General features: G+C 43.9%; 1 protein-coding gene across 2 annotated transcripts in view; it reads right to left on the reverse strand.

Moving 5' to 3' along the window:
• Positions 1-21,820, reverse strand: part of TEX2 (testis expressed 2) — a 150,322-nt gene that overhangs the window by 52,914 nt on the left and 75,588 nt on the right. The window lies entirely within an intron of this gene.

Consider the following 21,820-nt stretch of genomic DNA (forward strand, 5'->3'; position numbering starts at 1 on the left):
AGGAGAATCGCGCCCTTGTAACCAAGTGCAAGAACTTTTATACACATCCATCAAAGGGGCAGGTAAGGGGGCAAGTCCCTTACCGAACACCAATAAGGAAACCTCAATACGAAAGGAAGATACAATTACAACTTTTGTGAATGGGATCATGAAATCCCGCTGTCAAGCATCTTCCCGCGAGATCTCGCAATGGTGCTGGAGAGTGGATAAGGTCCATTCAGAGAATCTGGGTGGGTTTGCTACCGCACCCAGTTATCTGCTTTATCAGATGGCTATTTCCTTCGGTTATGACCTGAGGCTCCCGCGCCTCAGCTCCGCAACAAAGGAGAGTTCAAACTGTCCAATGGTGGTCCTGACACGTTCTCCAACGGCTGGAACCTCTGGGTGCTGCTATCAGATTTAATTTGCAAAACCAAAGAAGGTCTTTGTCTTTGCTAAGGAGTCGGCTGGGTGTTGGTCTAAGCTGCATTCCAGGGCTAACTTCCTTGTCCCTTATTATCAGCTTTCTACAGGCTACTGCTTTTACTAACACACACGAATATCAAAAATAACATTTCTAAACTTAAACATTAGGGAAACCTTAAGGAACAAATACATATACTTATAGGCAAGAATCTCCTAAATTAACAATAACAAAACCTTAAACTAGCTGGAGACACTAGCTAAAATATAATCTTAAACAGCGGGCAAATCATAAATTCAGCACAAAAGGGGCTTTCATCATATTAAAAAAGGGGCAAAGGCAAGAGGGAAATCATATAACATCGACACAAGCACATATATACGTTCCTTATGAGCCTCGTGGAGGCTTCTGAACTACACAAGTCTCTGCGTCTCGACATGGGACCAGTGTAGTCATGTAACTTGATTTCAAGAAAATATTTTGGCTATTTTCTTGGGGTATAACTTTCTTCAGAGTTGTTGATAGTTTGAACGCTGCGGTTCTTTTAATACCCGTGGATGTAGTTCATCAGGTCCTGGAGACCTGAATTCATTCAGAGTAGTCAGTTATTCTGTGCTAGGTTTCCCCTACTGCATCATCTCCTTCATTTCCCCCCAGCTTGAGCACTGTTTTCCTTTTGGGAGAACCCCGAGACAAAGAAGGCATCGAGAAGTTCTGCCTTTTCTCTGTCCCGTTAGCATTTTGCCAATTGCTCCCACAGTGATCCGACCATTTCCTTGTTCCTTCTTTTGCTATGGACATAACCCCCCCCCCCCTTATTGTTTTTAAACTTCTCTAGCAAGCCTGAGCTCGTTCTAAGCTTTAGCTTTTCTGACTTTCTCCCTACATCAGCGGTGGCGAACCTATGGCACGGGTGCCAGAGGTGGCACTCAGAGCCCTTTCTGTCGGCACGCGTGCACAGAGTCGGTCATGTGGAGGGGCAGAAAATCCCCCCACCCCACGCACATCTAGGCTGGCCTGGGCACAATCGTTTACCTAAGAGTAAGCTCAGTTGCTGGCAATGGGGCTTGCTTCTGAGTAAACCCTCCTAGGGTCATGATTCACCCATTCAAAGTGTTGCGTGGTTGCTTCACCAAGCTTACTCACGAGTAACGCGTTTCTAAACTAAAAACTCAATATTCAGATTAAACTGCCGTGTTGGCACTTTGCAATAAATGTGGGTTTTGGGTTGCAATTTGGGCACTCAGTCTCAAAAAGGTTCGCCATCACTGCCCTACATGCACTGGCTATTTGTTTGAATTCCTCTTTGGTGATTTCCCCTCTTTTCCATTTTTTGTGCATATCCCTTTTCTTTGTGCATATCCCAGTTTCTTTGGACACCTCCCATTTTTCCTCTCGTTGGAACTGTTTGACACTGCGCCTTCAATATTTCACTTTTCAGAAACTCCCTTCCATCATGCACTCCCTTCTTTTTTAGTAATCTTATCCATGGGATCACACCCAGTAGTTCCCTAAGTTTACAGAAAACAGTAAATACGTACCCATGGCATCAATGCATGATCCAATGAACACTATGCTTTTACACAAACATGAAAGGAAGCCAAAACAGAAGGACTTGTGTTTTTCTATAAAATATTATTTTTGAGTCAACAACAAAATACAGTGTAAACCAACCTCTAGTTCAGTGGTGGCGAACCTTTGGCACTCCAGATGTTATGGACTACAATTCCCATCAGCCCCTGCCAGCATGGCCAATTGGCCATGCTGGTAGGGGCTGATGGGAATTGTAGTCCATAACATCTGGAGTGTCAAAGGTTTGCCACCATGGCTCTAGTTGATCAATTCCAGGGGTTCCCAACCTTTTTGAGCCTATTGGGCCCGTTTGGAATTCTGACAGTGTAGTGGGTGCAGCCACAAAATGGCTGCTGAAGGAGGTGAAACCAGTCATAAAATGGCTGCCGCAGCTTACTTTCAGTCACACCGTGAAGAACCTTGTGTTATGACAGCTGCTGCTGCCAAAACAACCTTTTAAAAAATCTGCATAGCCAAACAAATCTCCAATGGCCAACTGGAAGATTTTCTGGGCAAAACCCCTACCTGGCCGTGCCCACTTTCTAAAAATACTTGGCAGGTGTCAGGAAACACATCGGGGACCCCTGATCTATTCCATACCCCTCCATTTATTTATTTAGCAGATAAAAGAACCACTACATGCTGCTCTATATTATTTATGCAGTGGGTACAATAATTCAAGTGGATTAAACTCTGCCAGACCAATCAAACCACGCTAGAAATTAATCTCGTTTGTTTCTCAAACAAAAATGCAGCATCTTCATTTCTCTGGCACATTAAAACTTGTCTTTCCCCATGTTTTATTGACTTAAGCACTTTGTTCCCAACCAGGTTCAGTTCTGGTATTGGAATGAAACCAAAGTCCAGCGGCACCATAAAGATTAACATAATTTATTCAGAACTAGCGGGGCCCGGCCACGCGTTGCTGTGGAGTAGTCTGGTGGGAAGGAAAAGGAAGAGAAGAGGAGGTGGACGTTTGAAAGCTGCGCAGGACCCCCTAGAGCAGCGGCGGGTCACCTGTGGCACAGGTGTAAGAGGTAGCTGTTGGAGTGTTCTATGTGGGCACGTGCAAGCAGAGGTAGTGTTTTGGGGGGACAAACAGCAGACTCCCACTACAGACACAGCAAGGCTGGCCTGGGCACATTGTTGTGCGTGTGAGTAAGCGTGGTTGGTGGAAATTGGGTTTGCTTCCGAGTAAACCCTCATAGGATTGTGTTTCACACGTACCCCTGAGTGAGGGACACATCAGAGGCTGCAGAGGTCCTGCACATAAGCAGCAGGCTCTAATCTGGAGAACTGGGTTTGATTTCCCGTTCCTCCATAGGTAGGCTGCTGGGTGACCTTGGTTTAGTCACAGTTTCTCAGAACTCTGTCTGGTTCTTGTTGTGGAGAAAGGAAGGGAAAGATACTGTGAGGCTCTCTAAGGTAGTGAGAATAGGGTGTGAAAACCATCTTCTTCTGATCCCACTATTACTCAGTGTGGAAATATTGGGATCAGGAAATGTTGTGGAGAAATGGATATTACAGACAGTGGTGTTAGAAATGTGCAGAGGAAGAAAAGAGAAGGTGGTGATGTTAGAGAGTTGTGTGTGTGTGTGTGCGTGAGAGGCAGTGCATTTGCTGGTGGAAGTGGGAGAGAAGTGAGAATGTGGGAGAGAGCTGTGAAGGATTTGGGAGATTTAGTGTGTCAGTGATGTGGAAAAGGGAGGTTGGTCAGAGTGAAGGTTGTGAGGATGAGGGGTGTGTGAGAGAGAGTAGTGGGTTTGCAGGATAGGAAATTGCAGAGCAGAGAATGAAGGCTACCTGTGTGAGGTGGGATGGAACCCTCCGTAAAGTCTCACACACAAACGTGAGTTGTTTGAAGAGAGGAGGGGGAGTGAGTGGTGGTTGGGCAGTTGGAGCCGTTCTGTGGGCCGTGAGGGACCCGAGTAGTTGGTGTGAGGAGGCGGACGGTGTGCCTAGCGCACGTAGGCAGTCCGGGGTGGGAGCTGGCTGTGCGCAAATGAGGTTTGCAGCGACGGGAGTCCAGTGGCGTAGCTAGGGAAAATGGAGCCCGGGACAAAATCTGAGTTTTGTGCTCCCCCCCCATATAGGCAGCGTCCCTCCCCCACCACGACCAAACAACATTTTTTTGCACCAGGTCATCTCAAAGTCACCATCACATTATAGAACATGCCCCAACACACAAATCTGAACACACCAGGCTCCCTAGTTTAAACAACATTGAAAGTGATGCTATTTTTTGAAGGGGGGAATCCACCCTGAAACAGCATCACTTTTAATGTTGTTTAAACTAGAGAGCCCAGATTCTCCTTTTAAATCCACCTTAAAGAGAGACTCTGGGCTCTCTTGTTTAAACAACATTGACAGTGATGCTGTTTCAGGGTAGATTTCCCACCCATCCACCCCAAACAGCATCATTGTCAATGTTGGTTGTTGTGGGTTTTCTGGGCTGCGTGGCTGTGGTCTGGTAGATCTTGTTCCCAATGTTTCACCTGCACCTGTGGCTGGTATCTTCAGAGGTGTATCACAGAGAGAAGTCTGTGTCCAGACTTCTCTTATAACAGACTTCTCTCTGTGATACACCTCTGAAGATGCCAGCCACAGATGCTGAAATAGCGATAGGAACTAAAGATCTGAACCAATAACCACACAGCCTGTAAAACCCACAACAACCAGTTGAATCTGGTTGTGAAAGCCTTCAACAATACTTTCAATGTTTTTTTTAGTCTAGGGAGCCCAGATTCTCTCTTTAAATCCACTCCAAAGGGTGGATTTAAAGAGAGTACCAGGGGAAAATTTGAGGGTGCCTGTCAGGTGAGCAATGTTTAAGCTAACATTACCAAAATTTTAGGCTATCTTTAGGAGACTATCCTGATTATACCACCTAGGTTTAGTGAAGTTTGGTTCAGGGGGTCCAAAGTTATGGACCTTCAAAAGGGTAGCCCCATCTACCATTAGCTCCCATTGGAAACAATGGGGGATGGAGCACCTCTTTTGGGGGTCCCAACTTTGGACCTGAAACATTCTTCTCCTGAAACCTGGATGAGTTATCAACAGGAAGACTATCACTGTATGATACCACCTAGTTTTAGTGAAGTTTGATTCAGAGGGTCCAAAGTTATGGACCCTCAAAATGATAGCCCCATCTACTATTAGCTCCCATTGGAAACAATGGAGGATGGGGTCACCCACTTTGGGGGTCCATAACTTTGGACCCCCTGAACCAAACTTCACCAAACTTGGCTGGTATCATCAGGAGAGTCACCTGACAATAGCCTAAAAATTGCGCCCCCTGCAGGCCAAAATTGAAAAAACAGTAAAAAATACAGAAAGCCACAAACGAACCTGCAATCTTTGCGCCCACCACAAGGTGGCGCCCGGGGCACTTGTCCCCACATGTCCCCATGGTAGCTACGCCTGTGCGGGAGACTGTGCAATAGAGAGGAGAGAGGATTCCCCCTCTCTCTTGGAGCGGAATACTTGGTGAGCCAGAGCCTCGCCTGACGTTGCGGCAGCGAGGAGAGTGCGGCGCTGGTGGGCATGCGCAGTAGGCGTCGGTGGGAGGAGGGGGAGGTTTGGCGAGGGGGAGGGGCGGGGCAGTTGTAGTGTTCACGGCAGCTGGTAAAATAACGCAGCGAGGCAGCTTTTGACCGGGGGGCGCGTTGGGAGAGGCAGCAGGAGGGAGGTTCCGTCGGCTCGGTTTTGCAGGCACAGGAGGGGTGTCTGAGTCACTGGAGGAGGTGAAAAACATGCTCGCTTGTTAGAGCAGTGTTGTTTGAAAGTTGCAGACGATTTGGGCCAGTACGTCCAGAGTGACACCGAGACCAACAAACGAACGGATAGATTTTTATATAGATAGATGAGCTTTCCTGAGTCACAACTCACTCCTCCAGTCTTGGAGAAGATGCCTGTGAAGCATCCAGATGGGGAAAATTCAGCTCTATCACCCGAACAGGTGTCACATCTGATGTTAAAACTCCCTTGTTTCATCCTCTTGCTTCATGCATCAATGCGGCGGACACAGGTCACAAATCTTTTTGGAAATTCTTAGACGCAGATGTGACACTTTTTTGTTCATCCTGTTGACTGGATTCTCATAACAATGTCAGGGTCTCTTTGAGCAGGTTTTTCAGGGAGATCTGCATCATTTTGCATGATTCATGCGTTTGGGCGTCATGGGGAGTAAACCGCCCACACTAGCAGAGTATTCTTATTGCTAGGCATTATACAACACAGCCTTAAGCCTTAGTGTAGTGATACAGAAACCTGAGATGGAATCATAGCATTACATGATCAATAAAACCAGTTAAACCACAATCCAGAATGAAATTCAGTATTCTGTTTTTTGGCTGTGCAGAATATGTAGAGGTTGCTTCAGTGTAAAAGCATGCTAATTTGATGGATGTTCAGTCTCTTCAAAAGAAGAGTCGTCATGCTTTCAATAGGTTTCTGGTGTTAATCTAAAATAATGCAGAGATAGACTGTCTGCTGAAAATAATAGATGTCCGTCTGCATTCTGTAGCGATGTATTTGACAAACCTAGCTGAGTGTCAGTTCCCAGATCAGACAACAAAGCACTTGCAAGTTTTCAAGGATTTTATTGACAGACAGGCAAAGGAAGACGTTTCTGGAGAAGGCGCGAAGCAGTTGATAATATAGAAAGCACGCTCCCCACCCACACGTGGGAACAGAGAGTCAAAGAGAAGCCCAGGTGGAGGCCGATTCCAGCAGCAGAACTCCAAGGCCAGACCGGGTAGATAGCTTTGCACCTGTAAAAGGGAAAGCCACTCCAGAAAGCTCCCCCTCCCAACAAAGCCATCCTGACACTGAGGCAACACCACACTGTTACCTTTATTCAAACTGTACCCCTACCAGTTACCAAGATCCACAGTGCTGTGAAATTATTAGTTCTACAAGTGCAAGGCTATTTTAGATTTTTTTTCCTCACCTCCGTATCTTAAAACTGAGGAGCATTTCAAAAACCGTTTACACGAGGGCTTGGGAATGTTTGTTCAGAGGAAACAATGTCCTGAACTCAGATAAAAGGGTCACATAAGAAGAAGAAGAAGAGTTTGGATTTATATCCCCCCTTTCTCTCCTATAGGAGACTCAAAGGGGCTTACAAGCTCCTTGCCCTTCCCCCCTCACAACAAACACCCTGTGAGGTGGGTGGGGCTGAGAGAGCTCCGGAAAGCTGTGACCAGCCCAAGGTCACCCAGCTGGCGTGTGTGGGAGTGTACAGGCTAATCTGAATTCCCCAGATAAGCCTCCGCAACTCAAGTGGCAGAGCTGGGAATCAAACCCGGTTCCTCCAGATCAGAGTGCACCTGCTCTTAGCCACTACGCCACTGGTTATTTGGGTTCCTTCAGAAGTGCATCAGTGAACGAATCAATGATAATGGACGGCTTTGCTGGAAGACTATCTTTGTGATCAGGCTATCTTTTCCTGCAGTGTACACTTGTAGTCACTACTCAGACTGCATACTCTGCTTTGTGAAGTGTACTGGGGAGATGCAGCAGGTCTGGACAGTGTTGTGGGTATACTGAAAGCATTTCCTGGGGTACCTCCAGGACTAGGACCCGAGGTAAACACTAGTGGATTCCTCGTTAGGCTTATGTGAAAAAGGCTATATTGATGCATGGAAAATTTGTCTCCTTAAGTTGTTTCAATATTTTGGAACTTAAAGGAAAATAGACTTCAGTGACTTCCTGCTATTTAGGCATGCAGGACCAATTAAATTGGAGTCTGGTATCGTCCGTTCCGGTAGCCTCCATTCTTGAATTTATGCCATCTGTTCAGGTTAAAAGTTTCAGTTGAGATGCTCCTGGAGTTTGAAGGAATCAGCTTTCCAGGGGTTGTAAAGAACTGTGGTGTGTAGTCGTGAGGACATGGGAAAGATCCACAGTCATCAGCACCTTCTGACGACCAGAGGCGTATCTAGGCAAAAGGGAGCCCGGGAACAAAACCTGAGTTTGGTTTGAGGACAAAACCTCTCCTCCACCATGACCAAACAATGCACCAGCTCACAAAACACCTCCCATCCTCAGCAAAACATACATGGCTCTCTCCGCACCAATACTTTCCTAATTTTGTCCTCACACCAACGCTATGAGGTAGGTTGTTAGCCTGAAAAACAATTCCAAGCCAGTGCAAGTGGGTATGCATGTATTAATTAATTAATCAATCAATCAATTATTTATTTATTTATATTTTTAGACCGCCCTCCCCAGTAGGCTCAGGGCGGTGTACATCATAATTAAAACATAAAATGTATAATAAAATAAAATTAATAAAATAAAATGAAGCATGTAAATCTCTCACACATCACCCCCAGCAAAACATTTACCAAACAACATAAGAACATAAGAAAGAGCCTCCTGGATCAGACCATAGCCCATCTAGTCCAGCACTCTGCTACTCACAGTGGCCCACCAGATGCCTTTGGGAGCTCACATGCACGATGTGAAAGCAATGGCCTTCTGCTGCTGCTACTCCTGTGGGGGGCGCCAGGGGACATTTGACCCCCTTGTCCCATGGCAGATAAGCCACTGCTGATGACAGATTGGTGGATCCATCACACGCTAAGGGATTTGCTGTCATAAGATGGGGTGACTGCTGCTAGTTTAGAGTTAGATTCAGTGAATATTTTGTTTGTGCTGCTGTGGAAAGCCTGCTTTGAGCTGTAAACCGGCAGTAAGATGTTTAATGGATGCACTTTGAATAAAGCATCAGACAGAATGTGCTTAGAAATGCTACATAAGTGGCTATGATATCACTATACAAGACTATATTTATAGATACAATTATGCCAGTGAGGCTGTTTCAACAAAAGAGGGTTGAAATGACAGCTTAATTGTCTACCATCCATGATCTGCAGGCATATAATGTAGTACCCTTGCTAAAACAAAGCAGGTCTGAGGTTGGTTAGGGCCCAGCTGAGTCCCCATGCGGTCTCCCTGGAGTCTAAGGAAGTATTCGTAGTTGAGCTGCAGGTGAATGAAGCTCAAATAGTCAAAACTGTTTAGGCTGTGAAGAGCTACCATATGGTGCCACATATTTGTGAATATGGAAATGGAGTCTATGTCACTATGACAGCCATTTTAAATGTAAGTGTTGTTAATTATGTTTACGCTTCATTCCTCTTGAACTTTCCTGTGATTCCTTTCTTAGACAGCCTTCCAATGAATGTGGTAGGCGATAGTGAGTCAGACCTGTTGGATTTGAGTAAAAAGTTCACATAAAGGTTTCGTATTGATATCTTCTTTCTCCGTATAGTGGAACCTCGGTTTTCGTTGCCTTTGCTAATTCTTTGGGTGAAAATTTTGCCTCGGTTTTCATTCATTGCTTCAGTTTTCGTTGGTTTTCACTGTGCTAATTTTGCAGTGAAAATCGGCGACCTACTGCTTTCAGCAGTGGATTTGTAGGCACAGAGTTAGGCTAATGGATTTTAATCTTTATAAGTGATTTATAAGTAAGACTATCCCCCCCCCCCTTATCTTTCCTATAATGGGGTGATGGCAACCACAAAGCTGCTGACCAAAGAATTCATGCAGGCCTTTTTGCACACTGTTCTTTCACTGTTGCTAGCCAGAATTGTAACAACCCTGAAGAATGCCCCTTGTTCTCATTCTTACAGAATTTGTGAACTAAGTTGTTTTTGAGGTCTTAATGTCTCCAACAAGTACCTTGAGGCTGCCCTTTTCTGATACAGAGTAAAGAGCATGGCTAAATGTTTAGGCTCTTTGTCTGGAAAATAGGGCAGCAAAGAACAATACTGATAAGGTGAGACAGGGCCTTAGTTCACAAGACGTCAAAGGGTGAAATTCTGACATCTTCCAATAAGGGTTTTAGCCTGCCCCAAATGTTTTGGGGAAAGAGAAAATCTCCTCCTTTCTAAATGATTGATTGATGATGAGGGTACTTTGGGTGTATACTTTTCTGCCATTTTGTTGTAACCTGCCTTTTATCCTATAAAAGTAAAAGACCGTAGCCATTTTAGGGTGGCTCCTCTAACTCTAGCTTGCCCATCTGTTGGCCTAAATAAAAATTTCTTTAATTTTATTCCTTTTCGGCTTGAGCTTTTTGGGCTTAATTTCTTAACTCGTTACTCCGTGGTAACAGATTCAATAGAGCTTCGGTTTTCGTCAGTTTCGGATTTCTCCGATTGTTTTCGGATGGATTACCGACGATTCCACTGTATTGCTTTTTTAAAAGAACTGAAGAAAATTAGGAAAGACATATTCATAAACTGTCCAGCCATTGCTAGTTTTGTGCAGGCTATCAGTGCTAGGACAATTCTGGGGAAAATGTGGGGGAAACTTCCATTTATATAATTCATTTGAATCCAACCAACCTTTTTTGCCCAATCTCACTCAGTTCCCTTCCGTAATACTGCCCCTGTCACTCATGGAGTTGGTCCTTGCACATCCCATGATCTTCAAAGGGGACCCATTCTTTCTTTTGTTATCTGTAGGTAAACAGGCTGGATCCAACACATCATTATCGGTATTTTGAAACCGCTAGCTTGAGACCTGAGGGAAATTCTTTGCCTGAGATCTGAGTTGTCTAAGTACTAACCAACATGTATTTCTCCTCCTCAGCATTATACTTTTCAGGTTAAAAGATCTCCATCTCTCTCTTACACACACAAGTACTTTATATGAACAAACAAGATATTTTAAAGCAATAGTCAGTGTCTATTTCATCACGCAAGTCCCAGCTTTCAGATGCTTAGTGGGCACAAACATGACACACAAAATTTGACAAGTGAACCAAGAATACAAATTCAGATTTGAAGCCGCTGAGACACTAGAGGCATGACAACGTAATCAAAATGACTGGAAATAGTAGAACACAGAAGTGTCAGTCAGTCAGTTTTATTACGGCCATTAGGCCAGCAAAAAAGAATAGAGAAGAACAAGAAAAAGGAAGAACAAAGAACACAGAAGTGAATTACATGATAATGTAGCATTCTTACAAATATGAGTATTTCTGAAAAAACCCACTTGACAAAATCTCTCTCCCAGTGGCGGAACTACAAGGGACGGGGGGTGCGCCATGTACCGGGTGCATGTCTGGGGGCACAGAAAATTGCCCCCAGGCCCCTCCCCATCTCCCCCGCGGTGCCCCCGCCCTTCCGCGGCGCGCCCCCTTCCCACACTTACCTTAGTTCCTTTCCTTTTTCTTGAACTTTTTCAGGCTGCAAAAGGTCTGTTCACAAGGTCTCCTGGGAAGTATAGTTCCCATCAGGCCATTTTTACTGTGAATAGGCCTTTTGCAGCCTGAAAAAGTTCTAGAAAAAGGAAAGGAACTAAGGTAAGTGTGGGAAGGGGGGAACTTCTCACAAAGGCCATGGAGAGTGAAGGGCTGAAAATATAGAATCACCTGGCACTTTTAGCTCTTGGCCCAGCTACGCCTCTCTCCCTGTTCACTGCACTAAGAATTTTACTATAAGTCAAATGCCAGGGCTTGAATGTGGTAAAGACTCTTCCACATGCAAATTTTTGAATTAAACACCTACTACATTCTTTAAAAATATCCAGTTGAAGAGGCAGCTGTATGAACAAGCATGGCTGCCCATGTCAGGTCAAGTCTGGCTCTTAGTAATTCTCAGGCGAACAGAAGCAAATAGGTCAAAGAGCTGAAACAACAAATTTTTCTTCCCTACCTTTATAAATCAGATGGATTTTGCATGTGCAGGGTCCAGTTACCAAAAACAACAGCACCCCAAGTATTTTAAACAGGAATGAACTTTCTCTCCTTGGAACAGGGAGATGTTGGTCAAATTACCCCAACAATCTTTCGGTATTCTAACATTAATAAACCTTTAGATCCGTCAATAGGACAATACTGTTTTGAGGCAAAGCTTCTCCAAAACAACTTCTTTACAGTGTTTGAAGAACACTTCCAGACTGGACACAGAAAGCCCTCATTACATAAACATATGGAACACTGAACAATATGTTACATTGTGTGGTTGCCACATATACCACAGCAAAATCCTCTTAAGAATCAATCACAGGCAGTGTAAAATTCCAGCTGGGGTGGGTGGAGGGAGTTAAGCCTTTTAATTAGTTAAGAATCCAGGATTTCACTTCAATATACAAAGTTAAGCCCATTCCTCTGCTTGCAAATTCTTTGGAATTAAAGACAATAGTAATTTATGATAAAGAAGTTTCTAACAAATGGAATTGCCATAGGAAATTCAACCTAACTATGTAGATTAAAGTACATAACAGTATGGCCACAATCCATAATTTTCCTGCTTCCTGACAAACTGAATAAAAATCTGGGTACTGTTCACATAAATACAGCCTTACAAATATGTGCGCACATATGTTGGGCTATAATGCTACTATCCAGTATGAATACAATACAATAACTCCTTCACCAAAATACAGTAAAAATCTATCATGAATCGAGACACAACACAGAAGGAGAAACTGGCAAACAATCCCTGAGTTGGGGGCAATGTTAAATTTTAAATGCAACATGCCAAATGGACACAGCTTGGACATTGCTGCTCTTCACAGTGACTAAACAAGTGTCATGAGGCAGTTTCTTTTTAAAGCTGTTTGTGTTTAGCTTGGCTGCAAACTGAACCAGATTTAGGTGACACAGTCAGGCGTGAGGCCTAAAATCCAGCCCACAGTTTTGTAAGAACAGGATGAGGGAAGAAGACGAACCAAACTCTCCCACGCCCCCCAAAAATCCTAACAGAGATTTGCTAGTACCGTATATACTTGCATATAAGTCAACTTTTTCAGCACATTTTTTGTGCTGAAAAAGCTCCCCTCGACTTATACGTGAGTGAGGTGTATTTTAAAAAATATTTTAGGGTTTTTACTTTGTCGGCCTCCAGGGGGCTCAGTTTTTAGGCTAGCGGCACCACAATTTCAGGCTATCGTCAGGTGACAATCCTGATGATACCAGCCAGGTTTGGTGAAGTTTGGTTCAGGGGGTCCAAAGTTATGGACCCCCAAAGGGTTTCCAATGGGAGCTAATAGTAGATGGGGCTACATTCTGAGGGTCCATAACTTTGGATCCCTTGAACCAAACTTAACTAAACCTGGGTGGTATCATCAGGATAATCTCTTGCTGATACCAGCCAGGTTTGGAGATGTTTGGTTCAGGGGGGCCAAAGTTATGGATCCCCAAAGTGGGCGCTCCCATTCCCCATTGTTTCCAATGGAGCCTTAATAGTAGATGGGGCTACCCTTTTGAGGGTCCATAACTTTCGACCCCCTGAACCAAACTTCACCAAACCTGGGTGGTATCATCAGGAGCATCTCCTAAAGATACTCTGAAATGTTGGTACTGCTAACATAAACATTCCTCCCCTGACAGGCACCCTCAAATTTTCCCCAGATTCTCCCTTTAAATCACCCCCCCCCTTCTGAGTGGATTGAAAGGGAGAATCAGGGTTTACAGACCTAGTTTACTGTTTTTCTTTGAAATAAATATTCAAAAACATTTAACCTACTGATGCCTCAATTAATGTAATTTTATTGGTATCTATTTTTATTTTTGAAACTTACCAGTAGCTGCTGCATTTCCCACCCTCGACTTATACACGAGTCAATACGTTTTCCCAGTTTTTTGTGGTAAAATTAGGTGCCTTGACTTATATGCAGGTCAACTTATACACTAGTATATACGGTAAGTAAGGGAAAACTGGGCTCGCCAGATTTCATCAGATCTCAGAAGCTATGGAGGGTTGACGTCAGAAAATATTTGGACTGGAGGCCTTCATGGAATACCAGGGTTATTATTCAGAGGCAGGCAATAGCAAACTACTTCTGAATGTTTTTCCCCTTGAAAACCTCCTCAGAGGTCGCCATAAGTCAGATGTGACTAGATGGCAAAAAAAAAATTAAAAAAGAAAAGAAAAAAGGGAAGGATCCATCTTAACCAACCAGTAGAGATTAATTGAATCGGGGGGTTGAGAATGCATTTTTACCCTCTTGTCAGAAGAACAGACAGGGGTTGATGTAGGCAAAACCACAGTGAAAATACAGAAGTGCTAGCTGGGTCCTTACAGAGCAAAAGTCATTCATGGGCAGGAAAAGGCTTTATAAGCCAGAAGCCAGGAGAAGTACTGCCAAAAGTTACAGGAAGGGCCAGAGTAGAAATAAAAATGTAATAAACGGCAAAATTAAACTAATGTTATGAAAAATGAAAATAATATCTCAGCATAATCTTTTAGATGAGAAATTTTTTAGAGTTGTAAGAGAAGTTGTTAATCAGTGTTTTTAAAATATATCTTGGATTATTAGAATTTATAATAAATATAGTCATTATTAGCAACCGTTTTGATTCTATAATAAGCATAATATGGTTTTGACTCAGGCCTATTATACATTTGTGCTCTGGCCCACAGTGAGTGTACCTTCCCTTCAAGGCAGAGTTTCTGATATGGATGCCTTCCCGCACCCTAAACTCACCGTGCTGCAGATCTGATAAGCCTTGCTGTTTCAAAGAGCTGGCAAAGAGCAACCTCACCCCTCGACTTCACAGGGAAAGTGAAGCAGATGGTCCTGCATTACTCTCTCCTCAGGTTTTTGGCTTCACCCTGCCTCCCCCACCCTACTTCCGCCTTTGCCAATCAATTGGGAGATTTTGAAAGATTACTTTAAAAAGTTTACGCAACCCAGTTTATTTTTTACTTGTTAAACAAAATACAGTTATTAAGCAATAGGTGCCAGTCACATGTTTAAAGAGGGTAGCGCACAATATTGGTTTGAAGGAGGAAAATGCCTCACAAAAATTCTCACGTTTACTCATGACTAAGACACTGTGCAAAGAACTTCTTCAAGAATGAAAGTCACTTTTGAAAATCTCAGTTACAAGTATGTTGAGCAAATTATATACATAAACTGACTTGCAGTACTTCCTTAATATAGACTGTCTGCACACTTTTGGTCTTGTGGAGATGGATCAGAATGTCTATAAATTTGTATTTGATTAAGGAATATGGAAATTCATATGAACCAAAGATATGAAGAATCAAAATGGGAGCTTCTGTATAGTGACTAGCAAGATTGCATGTTTGCAGCAGGTCAAAAGGAATATTAGAAGTTTGTCAGTGATTATGCAGGCAAGCAAAGATAACATCTTTAAGATCTTGTCACTAAAGGTCAACGTGACAGAAGACTTATGCATTTTATAACTTTGTTTTTGGGTTAGAAATGAATGTGATTAGTTAAAATTAAAAAGTGTTTTTCTATATAGTTAAATGAACACAGAAATGATAATGAGAGATTCACATGTATTAGTATTTCACTATAATTCTATTGTGTTGGAATCAATAATTGTATAATCTTTTAAAAGTTTAAAATCATGTTTTAACATTTTAAACTGGGGAATTGAAGGGAAGTTTTATGATCCTAAAGAATGCTGCATACCTTAAGGACATATCTCTCCTCAGGAGAAAACTTAGAAAACGGGTTTTTCTTGGAGACAACAGGCTAGTTTTATTGCTGCCCTTTGCATATGGGTAGAGGGGCATGAGCTAAGGAAACTGACACGTAGAATAAAAACTGTCTTACTGTGACAACGAGACAGAACGATCCAATGGGATTTTAAGGTTCATGCTTATAGCACAAGAAAGAGGTATGAATTATGTACGTGAAACTTAAGGGGATGAACTGTATGGCGTCAGTATTTCTGTATCTATAAAAACTAAGGTTCTTCCTATGCTGGGCGTGTCTCTTTCGAGAGCCACCCGGAAGGGTTAAACCTTCTGTAACTTTCTAAATTCTGTGTCTATAAAATTGGTCCTTTAGAATGAAGTGGGGGGTGCCTCTTAAGGGGACACCCTGGTCAGATACTTATGCTGTTCAGTAAACTTATCTTCTGTTTCAAAACTGCTTCTTGGGTGTTTTCTAACTTAGTCTTAAACTAATTCAGCTGTGTAGGACCAGAGACGCGGTCCTGGCCCCACAGTCTCTTCAGGCCAAGCAGACATTACCTTCAGGTCAGACAACTGCGCACATTCCCCCTCTTCAGATCCCATTGCACCGCAAATCAGAGAAGTCCTCTGATTTCCAGGAGCAGAAACTATTACCTTTTCTCTGTCTAAACAGGGGAAATGGAGTATACCGGTGTGCATTTTGCTCCGCTCAGCTTTTCCCTCCAACATCGCCTTCCCCTGCCCATGCAGGAGCAGTTACCCTGGCATATCTAGGGGATCATTGGGCCCTCCTTTTTTAATTTTAAGACTTTTGAACTGTCACTCCTTCAACAGATCAGAGAAACAACGTCTAAAAACAAATAGAAAAGAGGCAGTGAACAACTTCTTGACCTGGGAAAATGATGGCTCGGCTCAGGAGAAGCAGCAGGGCACTTGCTTGCATGTAAATGAGGAAACACGAGGAGACCCTGCTGTAAAGCAGAGAGCCACAAGGCAGACGGTTGAGTGCATGAAGTGCCGTAGATATATTCCAGGTCAGAGTCCCCGTTCCCCCCGCCCCACACACACACAAGTTGTCAGGACATGCTGATTCTGTACTAGTTATCATTTGTTGTCCTCCCCACACCCCACATCATCAACAACCCCAAACTAGACTGCAGGAGCCACCAGGTTCAGAGCAATAAAAAGTCCTTTCTTTCCATAAGCAGTAAAGGCTTATTTTATCCCTTTGCCTTTTACACTGCATCAGTTCAGGTCCCATGACTCTATTTTTCCCTAGACTAGATAGGAACACAGGAAAGTTGTGCAATCCTTGCACCAATGGGTTATTGAATCTTATCCATCTATTTTTTTTCTTTCCATTCTTTTTCTTTAATAAAAAGAAAGTTCATCCTGAAATTAACGGTTGCTCTGTTGTGCCATCCTAGCTACAAGACCCTGGGTAGGAGGAACCATCAGACTGAGGTCATGCACAGTGGGCCCACAGCCCAGAAAAATATATTTGGGGAAAAGGATTCTGAGAAAAGTTATGTTACGTTAATACTCCAGCTCTGGTGTATTTGGCAGCAGGAAGGAATCTGAACCCAGGCCATGCTGGCCACTGGGACCTGAGATTTTATTAATAGCTCTTACGCATGAAAATATTCAAAGCTAGCTTTCAGTGCTATCTAGATTCTAAAGACTGAACACAGGGGTCCCCAAACTTTTTGAGCCAGAGGACACATTTAGAATTCTGACACAGAATTCCCCAGTAACAAAATGGTGGTCACAAAATGACCACTGCAGGAAGTGGAGCCAGCCACAAAATGATTGCCCCAGCTTAACTACAGTAACGCAGTGTAGCTCCTTATGCTGTGGTGGCAGATGCAGTCGAAGCACATTAAAAAAAATCTGCACTGCCAATCAAATTGCCAACAGTCAAAACATCCTATCGGCCCCACCCACTTCCTGAGAACACTTGGTGGGCGCCATGCTGCCCGTGAGCACCACTTTGGGGATACCTGAACTGTAGACTTCTAAACTCTTTCAAGCCACAAATTTTATTTACTGCCATTTTCCAAATCAGAATAAGCTACCATCGTATTAATGCACACAAGAGAAAAAAAAAGGCAAGGATGCCAGACAATACAGGATATTCTTATTTTTTTAAAAATCTGTATCCTGTTTAAGCAACAATGCACTCGGAAATTGTCTTTTCTGGCATCTGGAGAGGCAGTACTCTAAAAGCTGAGATCATCTTGCACTGGGAACATCACAAAGCAGCTGAGCTTCACTATGAAACTCAGAGCTATTTATATTTCCTAGTAACAACCTGCAGTAGAGACAGGCTGCAACCTGATTCCCAAGGTGGGGCAGGAGGAAACTTAGGATAGGTAAGTGGTAGGCAAAATGGTGTTTAAATGCCTCCCCGTTCCAGTTTTTCTAGAAGAGGGAAGTCTCTGCCCCAAGACTGTGGAAGAAGAATTCAGGAGTACATTGCATGAGTACAGGAAGAATTCAAGCAACTCCCTCCATCTTGAACTTCTGCACTGTATTTTTAAGGATATTTTTGTCTCTTACAAAATTGCAGCTGCCAAGGAAGTGATCAGGAGAAGGGGGAAGGGGCTTCTTTCCCAACTCGATGCCTTTGTTTTGTCATAGAGCACTGCATGTATATACACCACAAACACACCCATGATGGGGATAGCTTATGGGTACAGATGATCATTTTATATGAGGAAAATGTCATTAAGAAGAAGAGAGTTTGGATTTAAACTTCATCTTTCTCTCCTGTAAGGAGACTCAAGGTGACTTACCAGCTCCTTTCCCTTCCTCTCCCCACAATAGACAGCTTGTGAGGTAGGTGGGGCTGAGAGAGTTCCTAAAAACTGTGACTGGCCCAAGGTCACCCAGCAGGAACGCAGGAGTGTGGAAACACACCTGGTTCACCAGATAAGCCTTTCCAACCAGATGGAGGAGTGGGAAATCAAACCCAGTTCTTCAGATTAGAATCTACCTGCTCTTAACCACCACACCACACTAGGAAGAAGTTCCTATCTCCGTTTGACTTTTCTCCCACTTGAAAGCCAGCGTGGTGTGACAGTCAGGGGCGTACCTAGGCAAACTGGCGCCTGGGGACAAAACCTGAGTTTGGCCCCCGGCCCGGCGTATGGGCGGCCACCCTCCCCCACCATGACCAAACAATGATTTTTTGCACCAGCTTACAAAACACCTCCCACCCCCAGCAAAACATACATAGCTCTCTCCCCACCAACTCTTTTCCTAATTTCCTAATCACAACAACCCTATGAGGTAGGTTGTTATCCTGAGAAACAACTCCAAGTCAGTGCAAGTCGGTATTAAGCATGTAAATCTCTCACAAATCACCCCCAGCAAAACATTTACCAAACAAATGTCAGCATCATCTCTCACAAAACACCTCCAGTGGAATCCACCTCCAAACAGCATCACTCTCAATGGTGTTTAAACTAGGGAGCTCAGATTCTTCTTTTAAATCCATCTTAAAGGGAGAATCTGGGGTCCCCGGTTAAAGCAAAATTGAAAGTGATGCTGTTTGGGGGTGGATTCTCCCCCACCCTGAAACAGCATCGCTTTTGAGGGTTGGAGATTCAGATGAAACAAATACCAGATTCAGCCGGAATCTGGGCAAATTTGGGCACATTCAGACAAAAATTGTCCAATTATGTCCTGCTCAAATATGAACAAATGCGAATGCAAGGTATTTGGGCTTTTGGGGAGTATTTTTGGTGGTTTTTTCGGCCTGCAGGAAGGGCATTTTTAAAGCTAGAGGTACCATGATTTCAGTGCATCATCCAGAGACTGCCCTGATGATACCACCCGAGGTTGGTGATGTTTGGTTCAGGGGAAACAAAGTTATGGACCCCCAAATGGAATGCCCCCATCTCCATTGTTTTCAATGGGAGCTAACAGGAGATGGGGGCTACCCATTTGAGGGACCATAACTTTGGTCCCCCTGAACCTAACTTCACCAAACCTGGGTGGCATCATAAGAATAGTTACCAGATGATCCCCTGAAATTTTGGTGTTACTAGCTTTAAAAATACACCCCTTACAGGCACCCCAAGAAATTTGCTCAAGATTCTTTGCTTTGCAGTGACTTTGCTACATTGTAGCCAATGGGGAATTTCTGAGGCAGGCTGCAAATTTTTGAAGATAGAGGCACCAGACTTTCAAGGTGGCTCCAGGAAGCCCTCCTGGTAATAGCATCCAGGCTTAAAGACCTTTGCTTCTGAGGGTTCAATTTGATGGGCCCTCAAAAGGCTTATTTTGTTTCTACGCTCCTGCCCATGAAGCCTGCCGGCTGAGTTCTCTCAGAACTTCTCAACTCGTGCCCCTGCCCACCCCCAAAAGCAAAGCTCACCAAGCTTGGATGCTATTACCCAAGGCCTCTTGGAGCCACCTTGAAAGTCTGGCGCCTCTATCTTCAAAAATGTGCAGCCAGTGCTTACACACTCAGAAATTCCCTAGAATCTGGCAGGCTCTTCAGCAAGTTCTTTGGTGGGAAAAATTATTTTTCCAACCATAGACTTCAATGGGGCTTTCTATTATGCCCAGCTGGCTCTGTGATAGAGGTTTCAACAGGAGGCAATGTGGTAGTGGTCTTGCTCTGGGTGGGGGCACTTATTTTCTGCAGGGCTGCTGGTGTGAGTCTCCTGAAAGGAACCAGCCAACTTTGCTAAAGTTTGCCTGGGATGGCCGAATGCTGTGGGCATCAGGTTCACCTTCAACTCGGTACCCACAGCATTTTTCTCTTCCACACACATTTTAGCAAATTTGGTTGGTTCCTTTCAGGAGACTCACACCAGCAGCCCTACAGGAAATGCCCCCACCCAGAGCAAGACCCCTACCACAGTGCCTCCCATTGAAACCTCTACCACAGAGCCATCTGGACATAACAGAAAGCCCCATTGAAGTCTATGGTGGGAAAAGTAATTTTTCCCACCACAGAACTTGCTGAAGAGCCTGGCAGATTCTGGGGAATTTCTGAGTGTGTAATCACTGGCTGCACATTTTTGAAGATAGAGGCGCCAGACTTTCAAGGTGGCTCCAAGATGCCTCCTGGTAATAGCATCCAAGCTTGGTGAACTTTGCTTCTGGAGTGGGGGGGGGAGTTGAGAGTTCTGAGAGAACTCAGCCGGCAGGCAGGAGAAGGAAAACAAAATAAGCCTTTTGGGGGCCCATAAAATTGAACCCCCAGAAACAAAGGTCTCCAAACCTGGATGCTATTACCAGGAGGGCCTCCTGAGCCACCTTGAAAGTCTGGTGCCTCTGTCTTCAAAAATTTGCAGCCTGCCTACACACTCAAAAATTCCCCATTGGCTACAATGGAGCAAAGTCACTGCAAAACAAAGAATCTTGGGCAAATTTCTTGGGGTGCCTGTAAGGGGTGTATTTTAAAGCTAGTAACACCAAAAGTTCAGGGTATCATTTGGTAACTATTCTTATGATGCCACCCAAGTTTGGTGAAGTTAGGTTCAGGGGGACCAAAGTTATGGTCCCTCAAATGGGTAGCCCCCATCTCATGTTAGCTCCAATTGAAAACAATGGGGATGGGGCACCCCCTTTGGGAGTCCATAACTTTGTTTCCCCTGAACCAAACATCATCAAACTTGGGTGGTATCATCAGGACAGTCTCTGGATGATACTCTGAAATTCTGGTGCTGCTAGCCTTAAAAATGCGCCCCTTACCGGCCAAAACATAAAAAACACTTTAAAAAATTAAAAACACGAACGACCCTGAAATGGTGGTGCCCCCTACGTGACCAATTACAGTCCAGTGCTCCACATGAGCACTGGACTGTAATATGGTTTCCCCACATCTCCACAGGAAGCCTGCTAGGCAACCATGAGCTAAAATTTTCTCAACCCCACATACCTCACAAGGTGTCTGTTGTAGGGAGGGGAAGGGAAGGTGATTGTAAGCCATTCTGAGATTTCTTAAAGGTAGAGAAAAACCACTCTGAAACCTCTTAAAGGTAGGAAAAAAGCGAGGTATAAAAACCAACTCTTCTTTAGCTTTTGGTGAGGCTGGCTGGTGAGGTGTCATCCCTATATACTTTTCCACCTGGAATTACATTCGGATTCGACTGCCATATGACTGGGCTACTCTTAATGCCTAATAAAGGTCTTTGAACTTGAACTTGAACTTGACTGGGCTACTGATATTGCTGCTACTGTTGATTAGGTTTGTGTATTGGAGGTACTGGATGTTTTAAAGTGTTTTAACTGAAATGTAACATATTTTTATTGGGGTATATGGATGTGTTTGTTTAAACTGTACACCGCCCAGAGCCCTTAGGGGATAGGGTGGTATAATAAATCCAACTAATAAATAAATTAAATAAATAAATTTATGGCACCAGCAGCAGTTTTTTGTAAGAAACAAAACCATCTTTTAAAAAGCCGGGGA

Source organism: Sphaerodactylus townsendi, linkage group LG03, assembly GCF_021028975.2.
Source record: "Sphaerodactylus townsendi isolate TG3544 linkage group LG03, MPM_Stown_v2.3, whole genome shotgun sequence".
NCBI classification, from domain to species: Eukaryota; Metazoa; Chordata; class Lepidosauria; order Squamata; family Sphaerodactylidae; genus Sphaerodactylus; species Sphaerodactylus townsendi.